At 40.8% G+C, this 21,283-nt stretch overlaps 1 protein-coding gene across 1 annotated transcript in view; it reads right to left on the reverse strand.

The window, feature by feature from the left end:
- LOC113138321 (transmembrane protein 132C) overlaps positions 1-19,354 on the reverse strand; it is a 199,736-nt gene extending 180,382 nt beyond the window's left edge. The window contains exon 1 of the mRNA XM_026320639.1: positions 19,284-19,354. The gene's annotated coding sequence lies outside the window, so the exon portion shown is untranslated. The remainder of the gene's footprint in view (positions 1-19,283) is intronic.
- Positions 19,355-21,283: the final 1,929 nt, after the last annotated feature.

Genomic DNA, 21,283 nt, shown 5'->3' on the forward strand with positions numbered 1-21,283 from the left:
TGCTTGTAGCTCAGCACTACTAAAAGAGGCAGTCTTGGCTTAACTGCTTTGGCCCAAGGAGGTGGTATGGTGGTGCTGTAATTGATCTCACAAGGAAATTCACATGGTTTCATTTTATCTAATTATTTTTTATGTGAGACATGATACGGCTGATCACCTACATCTGGTATAAGCATCTATAAATGTAAATGACTTGATATACTGCTGTCTTCAAAAAGAACTTAAAATAAAGAAATTATGTTCGGTTTTTTTCAGTATAGGCTTCAGTACATTTCTGATAAATAGACATACAGCGACATTGAGAAGTGGGATGAAATAGGAAGAATAAATACAACTTAATTTGACAGGATGATGATTAGTTTAGGTACAATATGACATGTGAAAAGCCCATGATGGAATTGGTGTGATGGTAGTGGGCCTTTGGTGTTGGGTTTTGTCCCAAAGGTTTTTCAGCTAGCCTGGAGGAAAACTGTTATGAAATTAATCCATTTCTACCCACAAACACACACACAAACACACACACACACACACGTACAGTCAGTGATTCAGGCTTTAATTACCTCTCATAGGAACATCAGATGGCAAACAGCTCTTAAAGAGCCAGCTGGGAGAGAGAGAAAGACAGAGGAAGGAAAAGACATAGAAAGAAAGAAAGACAGAAAGAAAGACCGAAAGAAAGATAAAGACAGTGAAGCTGGAAATAAGTATAGAGGAAAACAGACACAGGAACAAAACCAATGTTACAACGAGGGAAGAAAAACTGAGGAGAAAACTAAGTTTGTGAGCAAACTGAAAGGGGGAAAAAATAAGTACCATATGTAGGGCAGGAGACAGAGGGGGGAAGAGGGAAGGTACATATGTGGGGGGTACTCCTATCCTCCAGTGATGTGCAGAGAATGAACAGATGTCCAACAGAGGAGGGGGAGAAAATGTATCATGACTCAAAAGAGGGAGGCAGTGAACTAAAGTTAGTGAGGATGAAAAAGAAAGGGAAAGCTATATTTAAATATCTTAGTTTGATAAATCATTACATTTACATTTATTCATCTGGAAGAAGCTTTTCCCCAAACCAAAGTAAAAGTACGGTATAGTTTAAGCCAGATTGGATCAAGGCCTTTATATTCTGACAAACTCACAAACCCTTATTTTATTGCTTCTTGGTTCAGGGTCGACCTGGAAGTCGTTTTGGAGCAAAACGCAAGGAGTTTGTCTGGGGGAGATTCAACCAAGGACACCCGAGTCCGTCCTGTGGATGTCGATTACAGATTGACCCTTTATCAGAAATCTACTTGTGATCATGAGAAAAGTCATCTCATACCTCCTAAAACATGTTTCCCAGCTCCTCTGTCCTTGCTGCTTTTTCTTAGCATACCACATGGGCAGACTAAGACACAAGTGATGGAAATGTGGACGCGATTAGTGGAATTGAGATTTTGTGTTTCTCTTTGGCTTCAACATTTTAAAGTAAAAAAAGGTATGAAGTGAAAAAGACGGAGGAGAATGTAGTACGAGGGATCAAAGCACAGAGGTACAGGATACATCTGGTTTCCTGTTGAGCACCACTTACAGCCTAATCCTCACTGGACTATCTGCATGTATGTCAGATTTACAGTTATTAACAGGATTAAAGGGGCGAGCAGGTAGGCCGTTACAGTGGAGGATTGTGGTTCAAACCAACTTGCCTGCTGAGGTCTCTACCTGAATCATTATCAGCTGTTACTAGAGCTGATCCTGACCTGATTCTGAGGGAAAAGGGAGAAACCTGTCCTTGTGGAAATCAGCACTATGTGGCAATATTAGAATTAAGAGTCATTTCTGTCTTAACAGCAGACAAACCAGGTGGCGAGACGCTTCACGTTGGCACTCATTTTTTGAGACATTAACATTTTAATAGCTGACTTGTTCAAAATGATGTGCAATGTGATTTTTGTCAGCTTTTAAATTCACTGGCATATATAGGATAATGATTGTAGAAATGTGGCACAATATGGAATAATAATGAATACATTTAAAATTAATTTAACTCAAGTAAAATGACATCACATGTATGTATATAAAAAGTATATTTCAATAACAGAAATGACTTTTTTTTTTCTTGGCATGTTTTTCCCAGGTGATAAGCTCTCAACAGGTGCACTATAAAGTGTTTCAACACCAGATTTATAGCCAAGCTGACTAAATAAATATTAAAGAAATGTGGATTTGTTTCACAAAGAAAAGCCAGCTGTTACATTTTGCTTCTGTATGAAATAAGCAAAAACTAAAACAAGAACAGAGGAAAACAGCAGAAGTAAAATAAGAAATTTGTTTAACACAAAGGTTGCTCAGCCTACATGTGATGAAAAGATTATTAGATATGTTTAAAAAAGCTATTATATTATTTCCTGTCATTTATAATACTCCAAATATATCCAAGCCACATAAGTTAATACAAAAATACTTTTTCTATTAACCTATAAACAACATCACATTGTTTCCGTGATTAAATTAAATTAAATATTCCTCACACAGACAGGTTGAAAGGTAGGGAGTGGTTCACAAAGAGAGCAAAGAGAAGCAGTGGTGTCAGTACAGTTACAGATAGAGAGGAATGAGTAGAAGGATGGAGAGGAGAAACACAGAACAGCAGTGTGATAGAGAGGTGGAGGTGGGGGTCCTTATCAGAAAAAAGCAGGCTCCTTTATCTCACTGCCCTCCAGACACACACACAAGCAAAGGAGACCACTGACTGCCCACACAAACACACACATACCCACACACAGATGCACACCCACCCACACATCCAGGTACAAGCACCAGCAAACCACAAACACACATTCTCTTCTAACACCACACACACACACTGGTGACACTATCCAACACTGTCAAGTCAACTCAAGTCAATTTATTTATAAAACACCCTTTAAAAAAACAACAAACAATGGCCAAAGTGCTTGACCAAACGCTGGCCATGTGTCACGATAACCTCCCCCTACCTCACAACATACATATGCACACAACTACAGGTGAGTGACAGGTGCCATTTATAGACAGACAGCGAGGCCCGCCTCCCCTCCAGCTGCCATGACAATGAATGCCATTAGCATCCAATAAAATGTCAAGGGGGCATGCCCAAGTAACTCATCCCCCCCCCCCCCCCCCCCCCCCATTCATTCAAACACACACACACACACACACACACACACACACACTGTTAGAAATGTCAGAGGCCCATGCCCAGTAATGTATCTGATGGAGAGCGAAGGCAAATGTCAGCTGTTCCTCAAAATGGCAGCCAGCAGCTGTGTGTGTATAAGGCAGTAACTGTGCAGTATGGATACTGCCAGACACACACAAAGTACGTCTGTTCGAGCTGGTGTATGTGCAGCATCATATATATTACATCAATAAATCACTGGCATATGAAATTTGGCATAGAAATAACAGAATGAGATTGGTGGCCACTACACTACAGAAAATCTCTTTTACTGTCTAACAGCACCAATTATTTTAGAACAGCACTAAAGCTTGAACAAAAATGACTTTCAATCACTTTCAACATAAAAATCTTTGACATTAGAGTCACAGAGAAAATAAGTCTGTACAGTAATGCAAGTGAGATGGGTTGATTGATTTTCAATGGTAAAGGTTTATAGAAATAATGAACAAACCAATGAAAACGTGAATTTTCTTAGTAATGTGTTTGGCCACACAGCACTCCTTAATGTGGATGAGATCAGTCTCTGGAAGTCTGCATGAGGGATGGAACACCAAGAGATATTCATTTGTCATTCAGGGCCTGTTGGTTATGGAGAGCAATATCTAAGATTATGTTCAGATTGACAGGAACACTGCATGAAAAATACAGCTCTGGCAATAAAAATGTGGGATCTTCCTGACTTAAACTCAAACTTGGCTCAACTTTTTATGCAGTAAGACCCTGACTTATCAAATACAACTATTCCTTATTGATAGGTCTATAACTTGAATTGTATTATTCTACTGTTTAGCACTCAATGTTCACAGTAGGATGATGAATTAATTGTCCCTGTACAGTCTCAAAAAGACATCCCAAAGTATATGCAGTGTTTAAGGATGCAGTGAGCCTTGAAAGGATGTATAAATCACTCAAACTCATAATTTATCTTGTGACCTGCAGCCACACGACAACAGCAAATTTCAGTGCCAGTTCAGTTCAGTTCAAGCTGAACAAGCTGATCCAAATTCTCCAACATGTGGTTCGAACAGGTTGAGATCTGGTGACACAAAGGCCATGGCATAAAATTTACATGATTTTCATTCTCAAACCAGTTAGTGACCCCCGATGCCCTGTATGGAAATGTCCACACTTGTTATGCATCTCAACTCATTATTCAGGTTTTATTTGTCACCTGTCTGCATGTTGTTATATATATTGACTGATAAAGCTAAGTCTGCAAATGCATCACATTTAATTTGACAATGTGATAGGTCAATATATGCAAAAATAAAGCCCAAAAAGAAACCATGACTACACACTATATAATGTACTGCTCAGTTTCATGTTAGTGATTCTGCTGTTATATGTACATCTGGCAACCATCTAATTACTACTTTTCCATGTGACATCAGAAAAGTTTTCAATTACTCCTGCAGACAGGGCTTCAATGCAGTGGTAGTTCAGTGGGCATGTGGAATATTGGAAGTCCAACAATTGTTCTGTCTGTGATCAGTCATAGTCACTTTTTGAAAACTGCATTTACGCACAATTTGAAAATAAATTACGTTGCTGATGGAGCTGCAATCCAAAGGGGAGCTTCATTATAAATGAACTCCTCACAATTCCCCCAAAACTCCACAGCCATCTGTCAACAGAGGGGGGAAAACTTTTCTCTCATTCATCAGCCGGACGAACGGATGGATAGAGGGATGAAAGTTGTGTGATCCCTGGCCAAGCCTTTCTCCATCCGCCCTCCAACCCCCTGCACAGAAATCTCAGCAGCAGCCACTGGCAAGGTCACAGGGACAAAGTCAGGGGTAGAGGAAAGGGAGAGAGCCAGAGAGTGTGTGTTTGTATATGCTGGTAGGAGAGTGTGAGCGTGTGTGCGCAATGGGAGGTGTGTTCATGGAAGTATGCTTGTGTCAAGGTATAACATTTATGATAAGGAATAAAGGGTGTGTGAGCATGTTCAGATCACAGGGGGACATGTAATAATTGTAGAAATTATTACATGGCCCTCGTGTTAGTGTGTGTGTCTGTGTGTGTGTGTGTGTGTGTAATAAAGATGGCGGCCAACTGTTTCACAGCTCAGCAGGCTTGGCAACACAATGATAAATAATCACCTCTGAACCACTACACTAATGAGCCAAAACTCACACATACACAGATCCAATGACTCACTCTTATAGACACACATATTACACACCACAGTCCTCAAAAGTAGTTTATTGTTTGACCTACTAGAATGGCCTGACCTATTACACAAAACAATGCCAATCAGTATCAGGTGACACCAACAGACACACTCAACTATGAATTTTTCCTGCTCATAAGCAGAAGGCTCATGATACAGTATATACATTGTCTATATCCACAGCACTCTACCAGGTGTGTGTTGGCTGTAGTGAGTGATCAATCAGGAACCCCGTTGCCATGCAGGGGTTATACCTATCAACCCTGGAGACCACTGCCAGGACGATACACACTTCAGCCAAGAACCAATCACTACGAGTCTCTCATGCTTCACAGCACACCATAGGTCATCTCAGTACAGAACAGGAGTTTTTTGCTTTTTGTGTTCCCTTATATCAGAGATGTGAAAGTTTCAGTCCAACCTCATAAAAAACAGTGCTGCAGAGTGACAAACAACCTCAATATGTTCCCTAACAAAGCCCCTTCTTTAAGTGTAATTTCAGTACAACATTCTTTCCTGCTGAACCAAACAGCATTTCCAAAAGGTACAGGACTACAAGATGGTCATAATTTAAAAGATGTACACAAACTGCTCCTTTGGGAATCCGGACAAACTATCAAGCAGAAACTATTCCTTTGTAGAAGGATGTTGGCACATACCTTGGCACAAACCAATCGCATGCGATAAACAATAACCTGAATAAGATCTAAGTACAAAACATTTTTTTGTCTTGTCCTAAGATGTCTTATTTCCATCCTTCATTCCTCTCTTTCACCCACTTTTTTCTATTAATGACTGCCGCCAGCACGTTCTATGTTGTAGGTTAAACAACTCTTTGTTGTTGTGCATTGCTCATTACCTTTGTCTCCTCCTTTCTCCTTCACCTCTCCTGTCCGTCCTCATTTCCTCCTCACAGCCGATGGGTAAACATTTGTCAGTGTAAGTCGAGTGTCTCAGGTAAAGATATGCAGATTAACTCTAACTCGTTTGCATAACGAGGTCTTATTTGCCAGTCTAATTATGGTGGCATGCCGAGTCTATCCCAGAGCTGGCCTCAGGGTTCATTAGTGGGGTTCGTTAAGAGGTTTGTTAACAGGCAGCTAATCGCTTCCTCCTTCTTTAACAAATACTGGAGCCTGAAAGTCTAAGCACACAGAAATGTTCATTTACAGAGACGCACATACACACAGACTTGGCAAACACATTACGCACACACGCACACACACGCGCACACACGCACACACAGAGATACTTGCTCAGTACTCACTGAAGATATTTCCGACAAAGAAATGCATTAGTGAAAATACTAACCACAAAACAGAGACGCAAAAAACTCTACTTCATTTGCTTACCATATGTAAGAGCTCAGTCAAGATATTCAATCTTAAAATGTGCACTTCGCTTCATTTCTGAAGAATGAAAAAATAGGACCTATTTTAGTGGAGCAAAATTGTTGTTGTGTTACTCTGGTTTCCTCCCACAGTCCAAAAACATGTATGTCAGGTTGATTGGTGACTCTAAATTGCCCATAGGAGTGAGTGTGAGTGTGTGAGGTTGTTTGTCTCTATGTGGCCCTGTGATGGACTGGGGACCTGTCCAGGGTGGACCCCTGCCTTTCACCCAAAGAGAGCTGGGATAGGCTCCAGCAGATCCCTGGGACCCTGGTTAAGGAATAAGGGGGTATAGATGATGGATGGATGGATAAAGTGAAACCAAACTGAACCAGTAATAAAAACTGATGCTGTATTTGTGTAGTTTACATGCAGCCTGCGGACAACACAATCACTTGTTTCAAGAGGAGTGATCAGAGTCAGTGCAGCCTGGCAAGAGGAGGCAGGAAAAATTTAGCCTGTTCAAGGTTACCAGTATTCTCTGCTAGAATTCTCTACTAAAACACAAGCAAAAGCTGATAGAAACTAAATTAGATGGGCATTCCTGCATCCTCAATTTTTCATCCCCAGTTTTGTTTTTTTGTTTTTTAATATTTGTTCCTATTAAACATGATTAAACTTTTTTTATAGTTATGTGTAGGTATTTAAAACATTTGGTTAAGGTTATAGGAATCATGGTCAAAAAAGAAAACCAAAGCACAGAGTTGAAGTATAAGAATGTAATTTCAAGGAAAAAAGAACTGAGCCAGTCAGAGTAAGTTGTCGTAGACTACTGCATGTTCTTTCAAAGTGCGTCAAAATAGTTGTAAGGCTTTCTCCTTAAATCAGTCGGTTTCAGCGTAAAAGGGAAGACTGTCTAACATGAATATGAATGATCAATTTACTGGCTCTGAAAACATTTATAAGAAATGCTATGGGGATCATCGCAACTGATATTCATGTAAGACATAGCTGAGGCAGAAATAATAAGGCCATTACTAAAACAAACAGAAAAAGGTCAAATTTGTGGTTCAAGTTCTCTACACAAAGGTTGAACAAGACAATGTAAATGGGTGTCTATTAGTGATTCACACTGTAATCACAAGGCTGTCTTGCTTTAGTTGTTCACTTCTTAAGCCTGATGCTACATCTCACTGAGATGTCAATGTTCTCATCATTTTAGTGCATCTGCTTTCACTGCAAGGATTTTTTTGCATCTCCAGGAGCATTTACTCTCTTCTATCTACCAGTGGGGTGAGACAGTGGCTTTATTTCATCCTTTCCATTCCAATCATTCATTTCAATAAGAAATAATGAGAGGAAGAGCAAGTTCAGCTACTCCAAACAGCAGATCGATGTTTGTGTCTTTTCATACAGGAAACCTGATGTACTTCAATTGTGAACACCTTCTCTCGACTCTGTCTCAGCCACTAAGAGCAGCTGCATTTATTTTTCCTTTTGTGATTCTTCAAATTCATAAACCACATTTTGTGACATGAGCTTGATATTTTCTTGTGCTATGATTGGGCCTATTATCAGCTCAGATAATCGGAGTTTAATAATTGAAGTTAAGCATAGGTCAGTATAATGTGGACATTTTTAAAACAAGCATTTTAATTCAGTTACTCCGTGTCAAGTCTTGCCATGAAGACATCTGTGCCTCCCTCTTGCTGGCCTCTTGGTAGGCCTTAGGGATTGATGCCCAAAATCCTTACACCGTCTTTCTTTGACGGGCAGACTGCAGCCAAGTTGAGCATGTTAACATTATGTAGATGGAGTCCTGAGGCCACTGGGAGCTTTGTAAATAGTGAAAATCTCTACCGTAATTCTGGCCTACAGGCTAAGAGCAACACAGAGTGAAATCTGTGTCTGTCCCTAACCCCTGCACTTCAGCTTTTTCTTTCATCCAACAACAGTTGCTCTCATTCCGTTGTTTTCCAAATCTGTTCACCTTGTTCTTTCCTTTTTTCTCCATTCTATCTTTTCCTTCTCTTGGCTTGTAATTTGTTCTTTCCCTCTCTCCCCCTCCCTCCCTCCTACATTCTCTACCTTTTTCTCTTTTTCTGCTCTCCTCCTCATCTCTTCCTAATCTTTCCCTCTTCCCTCTACTCCTCAAAGTCTCATTTCACACTGCTACTTTTTCATCCCCTTTTCATCACTCTCTCTCACTCACTCCATCTCTTCATCCCATTTTCTCCACCGTGCCCAGATCATGGCCTGGCCTGGTCTCCCTCTTCTACTCCCTCTTCCTAACCGTTTCCTTTCTCTCATTCACCCAGACTGTAGCTAATGCCATCAAGTGTTTGGTAGCAGCCCTGAGCCAAAGATTCAAAGCCCATGGGCCCCGGACTACATACATAGAAGCACAAATGGGGATTGAATGGTTCTTTTGCACACGTCTTAGTTTGTTTCACCAAAATGTCGTACACCTGGCAAAATCCTACTTACATTTAATGACTAAATAAATGTAAAGCTTATATTATCAAATTAAATACAGTCATTAGGCTGATCCAAAATATAAAAATGTGTGCTTGTTGTGATGCTTTATTTAACATTAATGATTACCTAAGGGGCACAAACTCATACTCACAAACTTTTTAAAACACTCTTGCCCTGTGACAGACTGTGTTCTTTTTTCATTTTTTGCCTATTACTTTCAGTATTGTGTGCAGTGTGAGATTTTAGCAACTGTATACATGCTTTGGCATAAGTCTCAATATACTGAATGGCAGAATTGCAGCAGCAGGTTTGATGTAAACAGCATTCTGACAACAATTATCAAAGGTATGTAGCTCAAACGTGTTTTCACAATCACATCTGAGACTAGAGTCTAGTCAACTAGATAATTACCTGTGACAAGAGTTTAAGACTTGTGCCCTCTGGGAGCAAAAGTCTGGTATTCATTGTGTGATTGTTCCTCTATGATTTATTTATTTATTTATTTTTATTTACTTTAGTTGTGTCTCACTCCAACCTGAATGGAGGTTTATTTCAGACAACTGGTGACCTCACTACTTTTATTATATTTACCTTCTTTCGGCACATTCAATCAGGAAAGTGAACTCCAAGCACAATATGAAGGGGATGTTTTACGCTCCTTTTCAGGCTCAAAACCAACATGGCAGTTAAGAAACTACAAAGCAATGAAACATAAATAGAAAAAGAAATCACACATTCACTGGATGTTACTGCCAGGCTGAACGAAAAAAAATTTATTTGCCTATGGTGACTATTTAAAGACAAAAATATTAAAACAATATACTTCTTCATTTCCAAATAAACCAGACGTGAAAATATGTTTTCTGCAACAGTACCATTCTCATGCAGCACTGGAGATTTTTTGGATTTTACATCCCCTAACAGAGTCACACTATGGATTATCAATTATGTAAACAAACTGGAAGCTAAAATACACTGGTTTTGTAGTTCTGAAAGTCATAGGAAAGAAATGCATATTGAGCAACAACATAACAGGAGAAAGGGTTGTTTCAGTTCATCTCCTTTCTTGGATGTTCTCCCCCTTCCCTCTTCATTCATTTCCTGTCACCTTGTATCAAAAAAATATTTTCTCTTGAAAATAATGACTAAATGCTGAGGACAACCCGTGACAAGTAGACTTGATAAGAGTCAGACTGCTAGGTAATTCCCACAATCCTTGTGTGTTTCAAACTGAAACTCTTTGCTAATCATGGCTGAAAATTGAAAGGAGAGGAGGAAAAGAAAAATGTGACAGAGACATGGGCAACAAGAACTATGAATTTGGAGGAGGAAGAACTTTGTAAGAGTGAGGTGAGATCCAGGTGAGCTGCAGTTTCTTACTAAAACCTGACAAACTCAATTATGAAACTATCTTCTATTTTTCATTGCTCATTGTTTTCAGACTGTTTTTAACTAGCATTTCTCCCATCGCCTCAAAGGCCACACACACTTTGACTTTAGCTAAAATCTGAAGTGCTAAAGTCCCAAAACCACCAGATCTCAGATTGACTCACAGTCACAATATGTGTCCATGTCTTAGTTCACTAAACTAATCATGCTACTTTAGATCCATGCTGGAATGTCACATTTTGGACCAGTAATCAAAAGGCTTCTAGAGTGAATATTTGGATGGCGACAGTAAAAATAGACAAGTTCTTTAAATGGCTGTAAGGTGTCCTACAAGGCATTTCTGTAACTGTGCTAGTTCACAACCTCATAACTTCTACTGCTGATCTGAAGTAACCTAGTATAGTGCTGCTTTATCAGACATCTGATTCAGAAAGCACGCCTTTAATATAACTTTTTTTAATGGACAAAACTTCAAACACTGGCCAAACATACAATCCACTTATACTCTGTACAGTGTCTCATGTACACAAACACACAGTTGAACACTAGGCCTTTTGGGCCTTCTATCTCCCAAGGACAAGAGTAAAATGACAAACTAATTGATTTCTGTGTGCGTCATTAACACAACTGTGTTCTGTTCTGTCTCTCTCTTTTTTTGCACTCGTGAGGTTTCAGGTTTAAAATCAATTTGGATTAGATGAAAGTTTTCAGTTTCATTAGCTTGATGGAGCTCTGTTAACAGGCATTAGTAATGGAAAATCATTTAGGCTGAGCGGCTCGCACACACACAAGAACTGGTAAAGAGCTGCTCAGAGGGGGAGAAATAGAGATTGAGAGTCAAAGATGTAAGGATCGAGGAGAGGGCACAAGAGAGAAAAACAGAAAACAGGTGGGAAAATATTGATAAGTGACAGAGAGAGACAAACTAGGAGAGGGGAGAGGAAAGGGCTCAGAAAGGAAGAGGAGATGACTAGGAGAGAAATATTGCATTTTAGATAAAGGAGACAGACAGACAGACAGACAGACAGAGACATGATGGCAGGAGATAAAGTGAAGGCAGAAAAAAAACCTAAGTAAAGAACAGAAACTGCACTATAAGAAAGAAAGTAAAAAAGAAGTATGTGACAAACGAGAGGGAAAAAGAAGATCAATGGAGAAAAAGGACAGAAGGATGCAGAAAGATTAGGTGTAAGATTGATTGATGACCGTATGGGAATGATTAAATGAGCACAAACACCACAATAAAGCCTGAGAAGCAACAGAATACAAAAAGAAGAAATGGAAAAAAGACAGAGAAAATTGTCTCTTACTCTTGTTTCTGCTAAGTACTGGGCCATTAAACCAGTTATTGTTCCTCTGATGTTTGTCAGAGAAAAATTATGTTGTAATGAAACAACTAAATATATGATTGGCTATCAAAAGACTCAGCTAGGCAGCAGACCATCAGCTAAATATTAGCACTCCAATGAGAAAAACAAATATCAAATCAGTCATACATTAATGCAAGACAGGAATGTAGAGGTGAAGAGGAAATGAGAAAAAGAAGAAATGCAAAGAAAGAATGGAGCCTTAGGTGAATACATAGTGGATGAAAATAGTTGTGTTAGGATTTCAGGTTTAATATGACCCAATAATCTTGGCACACACAGGTTTTCCTACAGTATATGACCATGTTAGGTCATATATTATGACCATGTAGTGTTGAATATTGTTATCCAATAGATGCAGTTAATCTATTTCAAGTAGTTTAGTCTTTAAAATCTTTCACATCCAAATACACACACACACACACACACAAGTGCATATCATACTGATACATTACATGAAATCACATTTCTATGAGGACAATCAAACCTGATGTTCATATCTTCAGCATGTTAGTCTCCTCTTGGCCATTGTTTCAGAATGATAACCACTCCATTCAGGTTCACACACACACACACACACGCACACACCTTCATGTGTGGCAAATCGCCCAAGTGAAGCTAATGTGTTGAAATGTGTTGCTGATTAGTTCAACCTTAAAACCCAGGACATAACTTTTAGGCCTACAGTAGCAGTCACACACATACACACAAACAGACATGCACACAAGCAGGTACACACAAAATTAGCCTGGCTATTCATGCTAATCTGAGGGAAATGACTTGCTCATTAGCAAGACCCTTAAACCTCTCAACAGGCCTTTGAAATCCAGCAGTCTCATGGTCAAAGAGTGAATGCAGGCACACAAACATGCAGGCTTTTACAGAAGAAGGTGGACTAATTACTATGAACTATTTAGACTAATCAGTTGTCTTTCAGCCACTGCCAGATCAGATTAATAGATTAACACTGCAATAAAGACAATAGGCCATTACTGTCATTAAAGTTCACCTTGCAAAAACTACAACTCTGGTGGGTTTTTCCTTTTAATACTGAGAAAAAAAAAGATTTTTGAGAACATTTCAGGTAAGAAGAATGAAGTGTAGTGAGGGTGTCAAAGCATCATATTCACAGTTTCAGAAAGTTACAGAAATGTCTGAACACAAAGTCCTACTCTGATGCTGCACAGTTCTAGGAGAGGGAGGTTCTAAAACTATTCAACCTCCCATCAAGCACTTCAGATAAAGTAAGAGCACAGAGTTCTAGAAGAGAGATCTTGGAGGTAGAGGGGCATTGTGGCCCTGATTGCTCCTCGACCACAAACTGTGGCCATTTGAAACAAGTATAAAACTTGACACATCACACAACCTACTTTGTTTAAAGCCTGCTGTTTTATTTGAAAACAGACAGTCAACATATGAGATGTCTGATGCAGAGAAGGATTATAGCATGAGAGAAAAACTCTTTCAGGGACTATTTAAGCTATGAGTCATTTTCCTTACCAAATGTCTTGTAATTGCCAAATACCCTTGAAAATACAAAGTTATTTTTGTCTTTGAAATTTGAGTTCTATTCTAGACATTTTTACTTTGGCTACAAGACTGTGAGTTCATATGATTCCACATTGTGTCTCTATTAACTCATTCTTGTGTCCCATCTGCCACGTGTATGCCAGAAAGAGAAATGCACTTTAGTGGGTGTGTGCGCATAAGTGTGTGTGTGTGTCAGTGTAAATATGTCCAAGCCCTGCAGCAAACAGTATCCTTCTAGATGAGATTTACTGATACAAAAAGAAGGGACATGGAGGATGCATACACTCTGAAGGGAAAAGAAAATCCCTCTCTCCCTCTCTCCCTTCCTCTCTCTTTCTCTCTCTTCCTCTCTCTCTCTCTAATCTCTCCATCTATGATGCTCCCTCCTCTGTGTGATGACAAGAGCTGGTCTCATGACAATGACGGCCAATTCATGTCCTTATCATCCAGCTCTGTGAGTGTGCGTGGGTATCAGTCTGTGTGTTTATACAGTGGTGTGAGAAAGTGTTGGCCCCCTTCCTGATTTCTTATTTTTTTGCATGTTTGTCACATTTTAATGTTTCAGATCATCAAACAAATTGAAATATTAGTCAAAGATAACACAAGTAAACACATCATGCAGTTTTTAAATGGTTTTTATTATTAAGGGAAAACAAAATCCAAAACTACATGGCCCTTTGTGAAAAAGTGCCCCTGTTAAAACTTAACTGGGGGTTATCACACCTGAGTTCAATTCCTCTAGCCACACCCAGGCCTGATTACTGCCACACCTGTTCACAATCAAGAAATCACTTAAATAGGACCTGTCTGACAAAGTGAAGTAGACCAAAAGATCCTCTAAAGCTAGACATCATGCCAAGATCCAAAGAAATTCAAAAACAAATGAGAAAGAAAGTAATTGAGATCTATCAGTCTGGAAAAGGTTATAAAGCCATTTCTAAAGCTTTGGGACTGCAGCGAACCACAGTGAGAGCCATTATCTACAAATGGTGAAAACATGGAACAGTGGAGAATCTTCCCAGGAGTGGCCTGCCGACTAAAATTACCCCAAGAGCACTGCGACACCTCATCCAAGAGGTCACAAAAGACCCCACAACAACATCCAAAGAACTGCAGGCCTCACTTGCCTCAGTTAAGGTCCCTGTTCATGACTCCACCAAAAGAAAGAGACTGGGCAAAAACGGTCTGCATGGCAGAGTTTCAAGACGAAAACCTCTGCTGAGCAAAAAGAACATAAAGGCTCGTCTCAGTTTTGCCAGAAAACATCTTGATGATCCCCAAGACTTTTGGGAAAATACTCTGTGGACTGACGAGACAAAAGTTGAACCTTTTGGAAGGTGTGTGTCCCATTACATCTGGCATAAAAGTAACACCACATTTCAGAAAAAGAACATCATACCAACAGTAAAATATGGTGGTGGTAGTGTGATGGTCAGGGAAACTCAATCTTTCCATGTGGGAAGAGCTTAGACGTTTCCATGTAAGACAGGTAAGACACAAGGTCGTCTGAAAGGTTTTTGTATGTAAAATTAGCACAAGCTTGTTAAGATCGCACTTTGTTTTGGTAACTGCACATCTATAAATCTGTGTACTAATTTGTGATTTAGAGAAAAGTAGTATGACATTTCTACGCAGTGCAGGTTGTTGCACATCTGTCCATTTCAGGATTACTTTGGGCACTGAGCAGAGGAAGTGCCAGTTCAAGTGTTTTTCTCTCCCTTTTCAGGAGCAGCTCGACAAAAGTTTTTTCGTGGCGAGAGTCTTTCTCTTTCACCTTCCAAAACAGGTGACCTTACAGTCCCACTGCAATGTCTAGAACATACAACACAGACAAGAATCAACACTAGGAAAAAATGTCATCTTATGACTGGGGGGAAAGGGGGTATACAGCAACCAGTGTTTTATGTCCACTTCCTTCGATTTACCCAGACCACGACTCTCTCTCTCTCTCTCTGTTCTGCCCTCTCACTTTCAACATCACCAAAAGGCCATGTGAGTGTGTGTGAGTGTGTGTGAAAGAGAGAGAGAGAGACAGAGAAAGAAAAAGACTCACTTTGATGAGGTGTCATTTTCTAACATTATGGTGTTTAGCCAGCTCTCACACTCTTTCTGCTCCCCACCCCTTCCCTCTTGCACTCATGAGTAAATGCTAAAAGTTCACATTTTCCATTTTTCCAATGTTTCTCATCCCATTTACAATGTTCTCTGTTGATTATTTTTCAGAGGAAAAAGCTCCCTCTGTGTGTGGCCGTGCTTGAATGTGCTGTATGTGTGTGTGTGTGTGTGTGTGTGAGGGTGTGTGTGTGTGTGTGTACAAGCACACTTAAGCATACAAGTATGTGCCTGACCAAGTCTATTTTTGTGAGGACCTTTTGAGCATAACTTCATCAAACTGAGGACATTCTGATGAAGTGAGGACATTTTGGCCAGTTTTCACTTTTTCTGACTCTTGTTTGAGGTTTAACGTTGTTTTAGGGTTAAGGTTTGAATTCGATTCACGACGGGGTAAGGGCTGAGTTTGGGCATTTAGTTTTGATGGCTAATGTCTATACAAAGATAGTCACCTTCTTATAATTATATATTCACCTGTTCATAGAACTGTTACCAAGATGTGTAAATTTGTCAATCCTGTCTGCTGGACAAATCTGTAAAATATGTATCTTCTGCATTTCTATAAATTTTCTTTTTACTTTTCCTCCAAGATGTAAACCAGTACCAGTATATTTTCAACAAAGTCAAATATCTGGCTACAGAAGAGTTGCAACCATCGTGAAATTGCATGCACGTGCGCACATACAGGAATGAGGAAATAAAAGAAATCCATCAGAGCATTTGACAACTCATGTAGGGCATGTAGGGAATTCCCCAGCTGCCCACCCACAACGGACTTACTGCTGGGATAACAGGGCGAGTCATGACCCTCTGCAGTGACTATTCAGCCTCTGAACCTTCAAGACCAAACTAACTGCTTGACTTTGAACAGGTTCTGACGCTCGGCTTAGGAACAACCCCACAATGACAACCTGCAGACAACCTGGATGATGAAATAGCAGAGTGATGTAATTACAATGAAATGGAGTGACATAAAAATAGAGACACCACTCAGGGAATAATGAGACAATGACACAAACACGGACAACTGGGGAGATAAGAGGGCAATAAATAAGTCTTTGATTAGACGTTCTGTGACATGCAGTGCTTTTGATAAGAAAAAGTCAGAAACTATACAGTGAAACTGAGAAAAACACGTTTTCATAGTCAAAGTTCAGATTTTCTGAAGCTAAGGCTTTTCGACATAGGTGGAAAGGTTTATAAATGATAGCTACAGTACAGTTACAGACAGCAGCATATACACAAACACAGATGACTGATCGAAATCATGCAACTCGTATAAATGTAAACGCTCACAGGCACAAGCAGTGCATTGACAACTGAACAATGATGCACTTGCACTGAGGAAGATTTGCACACTGAATCTGGAAATCCACACAGGGAGAGAGGGAGGGACAGAGAGGACAGGAGAAAGATAGGAGGAGAGGGAGAAGCTGAGGTCGTTTTGCTTTCTTTAACTAGCCTTGGGTGCCCATTACACCATGTGTGCCAGAACTCCCCGATGCCCAATAAAGACTGTTTAACTACAGCCGAATTGGAACAGACCTTTTTCCATGCATGCAAGTGAGTGTGTGCACACATGCATTTCTTTATATGGTTGTGTGGACAAATTCAAAATGGCTGTTTGCAGGTTAGGACTTGGTCTCAGTGTTACAGTTAGACTTTTTTGGTTTGGGTTAAGTATCAGGGTAAGGGTTGGGGTAACGCTTTTAGTTGAGAAGGGGCTATGGAATGCATTATGAAAATGAGTGGCCTTAGAGAGATGTAAAAAACATAAGTGCGTTTGTGTGTGAAAGAGAGAGAGACAGAGAGAGAGAGAGAGAGGCTGTAATAGAGCAATGAAGGATACTTTTGGCTTTCCTGACTTTGGAGTTACTCAGCGTCAGTCACTGAGCAATACACACTGTCAAACAAACATGTACAGAAGGAAAATGTTCTGTATTTCTGCACTTCACCCCATAAGAACAGAAGCAGGAAAACAGCAGAGAAAAAAAGGTGACAGGAGGAGAAGAAAGGAGGGGGTTGTCTGGTTGATTTCATGTTTTGGTTACTCAGCCGTTTTGCCGGGCACAGCTGTTTTCCGGCGCGTCGCCCCTGCTCGCTGTTTCCTCTCCAGTCTCCTGTCGTTTTGCCGTGCGCCGCGGCCACGGCGACCACCGCGCTCCAAAGCGCACAACGCAGCGACTGTTAAGTATTCAGTGGGCCGTGAGTGATCGGAGCTGATTAAAATGCGCACATACAAGCGCGCACACGGACACATAAGACACTCACGGGAATGTCTTACTAATGCTGAAAGACTGTCGTTTGTGTGGAAAACGGAGGCGTACAAACGCGCACTCGGAGGGCTTTAAACCCAAAATATCTGTCAGCCCTCCTCATATTATGCTGGAGTAAGTGGGTGGTGGTGTTACCCGACCTGAATTCAGAATATCTCAGCCTTGTGTAGTGTTCTTGAGTAAGATAGGGGACTCGCCATCTGCGCACACTGTAAAACACAATGAATAAAATAATCTTTTAAAGTAGTTTTAATTGAGCTTATATTACCGATTCATTTCTGTTCTATGGGTTTTATAAGTCACGCACCATAAGTCAGACTCATATAAAAGCCATTTAAAGAGTTCTGTAATGAAGTCAGTGCTTTTCATTGACGGGCATAGATGAGAGATCTTGACCTCTCTTTTCTGTTTCCCTCTACAATGCGCGCAATTTGAAAGGAAGAAGGAATCTTATAATTTCACCTCAACTGCACAATGGGGCTATTACACGTCGTTTTCTCTTAGTTCCCTAATCCCCATGAGTAAATGTTAAGACAGACGAGGGGACAACTGGTTCGATTTCTATCTTCAATTTAAAGGACCTCATAATTTTCTAAAAGTCCTTCAGGTCACCTCAATCACTTCTAAACTATATTCCGGGAACGCAGAAGAGGTCGTGCGTTACCCACATATAGTCTGTCTTTTTCCCTCAAATTGAAACAATAATATAACATTTATTAGTAAAATAAACACCCTATAATTATCTTAATCCATCACCTCAAACATACACACGGGTACCTCAGCCTCTGACTAGCCGGGATACGCGTGTCTCAGAGGGAACCAGTTAGTAGACATCTGTCATTTGAGCTTCAGGTCAGTCAATTACTTATTATTCCACACACTCTCAGGGATACAGGAGGTGTCAAGGTGAATATAGGCTAATCGATCGTCGTTTGGTGAAAAAAAATATATAACCTCGCTTCATTTGAATTTCCAGAGCAGTGTTAAAAAGTTGGCACATATAACCTCCAGCCTGTGCGCCATATGGCACAAAAATATCTTAAAAATCCTAAAGCGTCATAAATTCATGCAACTTGCTACAGTTTGACACTTTTTTAGTGGAGTATACTGCCACACTGCTGACTTGCAGGACGGAGAGTAAACAGAGTTTTGTATTGGACTTAATCCTTGTTGCAATTTTTTACATCACCGCCTGAATAACCCTGACAATAACAACTCATAACGCAATGATGTTCCAACAACAAACGGTGACTTTAGAGCGAGAACTACAGAACCCATTACAATTTTGCCCTTAATACTCACATTTTCAAAGATGACGAAACAAAAAATAACATATTGTGTGAGTGTGACGTTCCAGGTTTCTAGCCCAAAACAACGAAACGAAACGTATCAAACTAACCAGAAGTTTTCATCATGTGCATCTCTTACCTTTCCACAGGAAAAGAAGGAGCACCGTCTTCCAGAGGCGACGTCCCACCACCGGAGCGGAGCCTCTTCTACAGACCGTTTCCATCCCTCGTGTCGGTTAAAGAAAAAGAAAAAAAACACGGGACTGTTCGCAAAAAGGACAAACGCGGATCTTCTAATTTGTTTTATCTCTTTCCTTTCCCCTCAGATGATTACTACCGCGTCGGTGCCATCAGTAATCTCATTTTGACCAAACTGCGCTCCCACTGTGCTTGACCTAAGACACCGCGTAAATGAGGTTTGGAGTAAACTATAAATCCTTTAGGAGTCAGTAATATAGAAGCAATCATCGATCGGCGATTCCGGTGCGGAGTGGCTTCTTTCTTAATCCACCACCCCCCCAAAAAAGTCTACGATGTCTCTCCCTTAAAGACAGAACCGAGGAATGAACCCGTTTTCCCCCGTGGTGAGTTTTTTCCACCGGTGCGCTCCTCCGCTTTATTTATCCAAACGTGACAGCTAAAGCTGAGAAAACCTCAGTGTCTCTCCCTTTATCACACTTTCCTTGTTCCAAAGTTTAAACAGATCAGCAGAGTAAACTCAGAACTCCCAACGAATTAAAAGGTCCACTTCATAGGTGGTTTTGAAACAGCAAAACCCAAGAAAACTCTGTCACTTAACGCTCATATTTTAAATAAAATCCAAATTCAGCTCGCCCAGGAGCAGTTCCGTCCGCTCTCCTTTTCCTTCTTGCCTCTGCCTATCCACCGACTACACTCCTCTTGCTGTGCGTGTTATGCGTTCTTGTGCGTCTGGGCTTAACTTGAGAAGCTCTATACACTCGTCCGCGGGATGGAGGGAGGAGAGCAGAGGACAGAAGAGAAGGAGGACTGACGCTTCCACCAGCCGGCAGAGGAAAGAGGAAGAGGAGGAGGAGGAGGGCCAGCGGAGGCTGTGGGGCAGAAAAGGGGAGTAGGATGGGCGTGGTTTGAGCATTTGAGTGACAGTTAAGAAGCCAATGGAGGGTGTAGGAATTAATTTTTTTCCCGTTCATAAATTCAGATTTGAATAGATGGTATAAGGTTATAATTATTATTTATTCATTTTGGAAGGGGGCACGTACATACCACACCTAAAGCAGCTGTCAAAATATAAAGTAAAGAGTCAAAAACTCACAGAAACATGAAACACAAACTGTTAAAGTGGCCATTAAAAACCAATGACTGCAAATAGATCAAACAATCGGAGACAAAGTCTTTACTGCCCAGAAGAATCAGATTTAACGTTTAAAACGAGACCTGCCATACGAAGAGGCCTAGTTTGGTTTGTGTGTCAGTTCCGTGCGCGCGCGTTCCCGTGTTTATCCTTTCAAAGCCCCTCTCTGCATTATTCATACGCAGACACACGCTACACCTGTTCTCTCTGTAATCGATAGAAGCCAACTTCTCCTGCACAGGCATACATGCGCACGCGCGCGCGCGCGCACACAACCGCTTCCAGTGGTGTGTGGCAACTTGTACAACTCCAATATGTGATCCACCAGACACCTTTAATAAAAGTCATTCACTTTCTATTAATACGCCTTGTGTGTGTGTGTGTGTGTGTGTGTGTGTGTGTGTGCGTGCGTGTGTGCTGGGGGGGGGGGGGGGGTAACTAAACAAGCCAGAAGAGAGAGAGAACATTAAGGTCTTCTTTAAGTCCGAGACGATATTTCATAAGGCAGCGTGCCTGGTTCCCTTTGTCAGCTAAATGTGTAAAAGCTAAAGAGATGACATTGTGACTTATTGAATTGCAAATCAGTCCGTCGGCGGAGGGATGGGAGGATTTCCGAAGCTGCCTCCCCGCCTGTCTGTCTGCCCGACTCCACAGCCTCGACGAGGTAAAGAAGGAGCGACAGCGCCCCCTAGTGTCACATTCAAAGGAGCGGCACCAAGTGGTGCCATTCGCCACAAGAAGGCTACACATTTATCTTTTATCTGTCTTCAGCATGCAACTGTGACCGAGGAAACCCGTTGCACTGG

The sequence above is a fragment of the Mastacembelus armatus genome, chromosome 9 (assembly GCF_900324485.2).
Source record: "Mastacembelus armatus chromosome 9, fMasArm1.2, whole genome shotgun sequence".
In the NCBI taxonomy this organism is placed as follows: Eukaryota; Metazoa; Chordata; class Actinopteri; order Synbranchiformes; family Mastacembelidae; genus Mastacembelus; species Mastacembelus armatus.